The sequence below is a fragment of the Paramormyrops kingsleyae genome, chromosome 6 (genome assembly GCF_048594095.1).
Source record: "Paramormyrops kingsleyae isolate MSU_618 chromosome 6, PKINGS_0.4, whole genome shotgun sequence".
Taxonomy (NCBI): domain Eukaryota; kingdom Metazoa; phylum Chordata; class Actinopteri; order Osteoglossiformes; family Mormyridae; genus Paramormyrops; species Paramormyrops kingsleyae.
Window position 1 is genome coordinate 37,302,565 of NC_132802.1, and position 5,649 is coordinate 37,308,213.

General features: G+C 39.7%; 2 long non-coding RNA genes across 2 annotated transcripts; both read left to right on the plus strand.

The window, feature by feature from the left end:
- The first annotated feature begins 629 nt into the window (after nt 1-629).
- LOC140591781 (uncharacterized) lies at nt 630-2,994 on the plus strand. The gene is made up of 4 exons (XR_011992086.1): nt 630-1,202; nt 1,473-1,553; nt 1,807-1,892; nt 2,899-2,994. It is a non-coding gene; the product is annotated as an uncharacterized lncRNA (long non-coding RNA).
- Nucleotides 2,995-4,214: 1,220 nt separating this feature from the next.
- LOC140591780 (uncharacterized) lies at nt 4,215-5,342 on the plus strand. The gene is made up of 4 exons (XR_011992085.1): nt 4,215-4,414; nt 4,630-4,784; nt 4,897-5,007; nt 5,189-5,342. It is a non-coding gene; the product is annotated as an uncharacterized lncRNA (long non-coding RNA).
- The last annotated feature ends 307 nt before the right edge of the window (nt 5,343-5,649 follow it).

A 5,649-nucleotide genomic window follows, 5' to 3' on the forward strand; every position in this document is an offset into this window, starting at 1 on the left:
TGTTAATAATATTTTCTAACATCATTTAAAGGCAACAAGTCAAACCCATTTGTCGTCCATCCCAGTTACCATAGTTGGGCTCCGTGGATTGGTCCTCACACAAGAGATAGGGATGTTGTACTCAACACTGAATACAAAGAAGTGTATTCTGCTTGTAGTGCAAAGGAGGAATCTGAGTTTAACCTCACAGAGGACCGACTGACTGATGAACTTCTTAAGCTCAAGGTACTGAACTTAAGTCAATTTTTGTCAGTTTTGTCAAAGATGTGTGTTTTTGAACCACGCCAGACCAACTATACTAATGTTCATTATAGATGGAAGCTGTGCGTGCTCTGTGCCGACAGTGTGGCATAGACCCCAAAGGCTCACGGATGGACCTGGTAACGAGACTTCAACAAGAAATGAAGAACAGAGCGAGCTATGATAAGGTGTTTTCACAGATCTGGGGAGCTTCTGGTAAGTTGTGTTCTATTACTGAGAGACCGTTTTTACAGACAGTTCTTAGTTTCATTACTTGGAATGGTTGCACTCTGATTTACAGTTTCCTTAAACAGGTGGATGGGCTGTGGTCACCTGTCCTTGTGCTGTGGTGTATGGTGTTAAGTTCAACATAAGGGCTGAGAGCCCCCGGGACTTTGCTGACCTTTTATTGTCGATGAAACATTTTCCAAACATTGTATTATATGATTTTGCGAGAGGGTTGGCAACACATACCAACCTAAGAGATCCAGAATCATTACCCTTCAAACCTCATGGGGGTAGGTTACTTGAGCCTACTGAAGATAACATCAGATGTGCCACTACTGGACAGATAAAAGTGAGCTTGCCATGGCTAGTCACCAAGAAGCCAGTTCCTGATGAAAATGGCCACCCTATAACTGGATCGTCTGAGCATTATGCTCTTTATGATAGATTTCATGAGGCAAACTCAAAAGATGCCAGGGATGTCTTGCGAAAGGTGGAACTGGTCCCAGAGTTACGTGGTTGGATCAACAGCCCGTGTGCTGAACAGCTCTTTGCTGGAATGAGGAAAAACAATCATTTTCTCAACATGATGACTCCCTCATCGCATGTCTTTTTGATGCGAAATATTTTGTGTCACTACAACAATGCTAGAAATTCAAGAACCATAGAAAGCATGAAGAAGAGATTGGGCAAAGGAGTGGACATACAGTTAAATTCCAATGGTCAGACAGTTTTGGGTATGTATTCCACCCTCATTCTAAATTATTAGTGGTAATGTCATGTTTATGTCATGTTTATGTAATTTTGCTGTCCGGTGCCGTGAAGTTATATTTGTCTTTTAATTGTAGGTGATTCCTCATGTTTATTTTGCAATTTGAAAGATCATAAAGCTATAACTTACAAATCTGTCAGAAATGCTAGACAGCATAGCGTTGATGAGAAATGCATGCAGTACAACCGATTTAACTCATTCTAAATCATTTGGTTTAAAATGTGCTTTTTTGCAGCACCAGCTGAAGCACCAGCCGAACAAGCACAAACAACAACAGCAGCACCAGCTCATGGTATGACAACTGCAGCATCCCCTGGTATGAAGACAATATATATTTTTTGAGGGCCTGGTTGTACAACTTAATAAAAACCTTAACACATCCATGTTTTTTAGAATATGTATACTTATGTATGTTTGCAGTGGGTACTTGATCTGCAGCTAAATGTATACCAACCTTCAGCCACCCTAAGAAAGTGTTATATGCTTCATAAGATGGCTCAGTATCACAGAAATGTGGTGAAACACTTATTTGGTTAATATTTTCATGCATGGTCTGATATGTATGACAGGAGATCTACCAGTGTGCAGTGATGACTGCTGGGGACTACCACATCTGGAGCACACAAGTGCCCGATCGGAAATCAGAGACTCAGAGGTGCATGTTTTATGTTTTGTTCCTCCGTATTTGTTTGTTTGTTTATATATTGATTGACTCATTTGATTGATTGCCGCATGGGCTCTCTTAGTCGCAAATTTGGAAACCATTTAACAATTGGCAACCATTTCATGTAATACAGTTGTCATTGTTTATGGGTGTTATAACTTTTAACATCTAATGTATCGGTTATTATATTATTTATAACTTGGAAACAAACTATTCATTAATCAGTAATACAATTCCTTTTGTGTCATACTTTTTAAATATTTTCTGTGATGCCTCGTAGTGCATGGCATATAAGTGAAGTGATTAGTTGTCATTGACACACCACAGCACACAGTGCACAACAACAAAATGTGTACTCTGCATTTAACCTATATGACACCATGACATTGCAGAGGAGAGCAGTGCTTGGGGGTGGTACCTTGCTCAGGGTACTTCAGTGGCACCTTTCGATTACAAGTGCACTTCCCTATCCATTAGGCCACCACTGACCCTATTACAAACAGCAGCATAATTTAATGGAGTCAGATTAATTGGTCTTAGTGATCTGATCTGAAGGTGGGGATTAGGGTTGTAACGGTATGAGATTTTCACGGTATGATAATCGTCTCAGAAAATATCACGGTTTCGTGGTATACGGTATTAAACTATCATTATTATTAGTATAATCATCAGCTACAATGACCCTTAAATGAATAAAAAGAGATATGGTTTTTGGATGAACATGGTTTATTGTAACAAACTTTTTTTTAATGAAAATAAAAAAAACTTATGGAAGTATGAGTCTAACTTTTGGGGGAAAAATAAATAAAATAAAGCTGCGCATCTCCCATTTGAACAAAATAAGGAATAAGTTATTTCTCTTTATATTAGACAAGAATAAATCAAACTGTCCTTCCTCTTTAACAGCATATATGGGAGAGCAATATGTGCAGGGTCATGTTTGTTAATATTTTCCTGAGATTATCATAGCAGCATGCATTTCTTTGCTTTTTTTCAGGTCAGATTATGATGAAGAAATGTAAGCATGTTGAGATTTTCAGGGCTCAATCTTGACCGCTGAGGTGAGAGAATGTGTCCACTTGTACTAAACACCTATGAGTTTTCAGTTAGTGTATTTGATGATTATTCTTTTAAATAAAATTATAAAATGATCATTAAGTGTTCTCTTGAGAGTAGCTCTGGATATGTTCATGTGTTCACGTCTTCACATAGTGAATGAGACAGCAGACGCTTTAAAAACCATGACCATCATGCAGTGGCGGTTTTAGGCATGGGCGAACGGGGCAGCCGCCCGGGGCGGCACTTTTTCATGTCACGTGGGGGGCGGCACACGAACTTGGAGGAAAACAAAAATAATCTAAATAAAGCGTTTTTCTAGAGGATGGGCGAGCGGAGACGATAAGGGATGAAGTTGGGAGGGCGCCGGGAGGGATTCTATGGGGGGCGGCACACGAACCTGGAGGACAAAATAATCATCTGTGCCGCTGTGTGTGTGTGTGTGTGTGTGTGTGTGTGTGTGTGTGTGTGTGTGTGTGTGTGGTGTGGGGGGGGGGGGGGTAGTTGGTTAATGAGCAAGCGGCAGCCTTTTTGCGCTGTATATTCACAGACGCACATCGCGATTTAATTTGCTGCACAGCTATATTTTGATTTATTCATCCATCTATCTATCAAATCGGACATTTTACGTGGCATCTGAATTATACTGTAATTGACTCCAATTACATGACTGGATTCCGGGATTCCCTCTGCATCACAGAAATAATACGGCTTTAAGTTATAAATGGAACTTACCTTTATCTTCACGGAGGGATGGTGTTCGCGAATATGGGAGAACATGTTCGACGTATTTCCTCCTTTTGCGGCCACTGTTCGTCCACATTTCTTGCAAACTGGATATCCACCCCACGATCATTTTTCGGATACCCAAAATATTCCCATACTGCAGATTTTAATTTTTTTTTCGGCAGGAAATAGAGATTAGAATTTGCAGCCACTATCGGACATTTTCGCCGCTGTGCATTTATGGGTGGAGTCTAAGCAGTAAAGCGGAAAGAAGTTGCATATACACAGCAGCGCAGGTGAGATCTGGTTTCTTTTTTTTTTTTCCAAACCGCGGATAGGCAAATGTGCATGATATGATAATCGTACATGTCAATATCACAATAAACCGCCATACCGGTATACCGTTACAACCCTAGTGGGGATTGATACACCTTACAAAGTTGATGCTGTAATATTTATCACTCTGATGCATTGTTCTGACCCATATGCATATAAGCCTTTCAGTCTGACAAGCTGGTAGTATCATGACTGCCTTTTTCCAGGTCTGGTGCCCAACGTGATCAAATTGTTTTACACCTGTGCCCTCAGGTGGAGTCAACTCTATGTGATACCATTACAATATGTCATAGTTTTACAATAGTTGTGACAATATAATTTCTTTTAGGAAAATTCAATGTGTTGAAAGCACAGATGGTAGAGGAGGAGGAATGGGTTCCATCTCCATTGAACAGGTATTTATGTAGCTGATCTTACAGCTGAACCTGCTGTTTTTCTCTTTTTTTCTCTGTGCTTACTGTGCTGTACCCTACAAAAATGTGAAAACAATGAGCTTCATTTTAAGCAGTTGGAGTTGGAATGTAGAAGTCATGCTATTTTTGTCTGTTTTTGTTATATTACAGAACTATTGTAAAATAATATTTGCGTGCTTGTATGATTTCTTTCACAGATCCCCCTCGACGTCCTGGAGGATATCCTTTTAGAAGTAGTCCTGTTCGAGGGTGACAAAGCTTTTTTAAAGCTGTCACTTGTTTGTCACCTTTTTTTGGGACTTAGTCGGAAGGGAAACATTCCGTGCCCGAGCGCATTTTCAGTGGCTTGACAGTAGGTATAAAACATATTATGATATTTGAATACCCTTTGAGTTAGGATGTTTGTATTCCCATTAACAAGGGATTTTACTCTAATGAATCATTCTTAAATTTGAAACCTACAGGTGTAGTCCCATGGAAACTGTACAGTGCGGCCTATCAAGCACAATTCCGACGATTGTATCGCCTGGAATGCTGCCAGCACTGTCTAGAGACTTATAAGAACAGCTTACCAGGTATGCATACTGTGTAAGAATGTTGACAATTGTTGCTGAAGTCAGTGGTTGCAAAAAGAAAGTCACCAGAACAATTTATTGTGTGTCAGGTCCTGAATATTTTCTTGAAAGTATGCAATGAAAAACATTGTTGCTCTGTTTTGATACTAAGTATGCTTGCTTATTATTTATTGTCCCATAGGCTACATTGGGCGTGGAAGACGAGGGGAACTTCACACAGCCTGGGTTCTGCAGCGAGTTCTGCAAACACCTTACGGAAGACTTGGGTGTGTGAATGGGTGGGTGGGTCAGTGAGTGAGTGAGTGAATGGGTGGGTATGTAAGGAAAATAGCAAATTGGATGACTTTGGAATAAAAAAATAACAGCTACTATGCCTCTGTTTCCTTGTCTACACACAGACTACACACATGACCGAACCACATTTTAAGTTTTATCAGCTTTTCATTAAAAAGCACAGTGGCACCCAATTGTGATGAGTTACTGTATGTGGAAATGAGTGGCACCTCTGTATCATTTGTGAATAATTTGTCATCTCATATCGACATTAAATCATAAGTTTATTTAATTTTAATGTTGGCACAGAAATAAGTTACAGTGCCTTTGGAAATGCAATAAAATGCTCATTTGGAAAACGTTTAACTA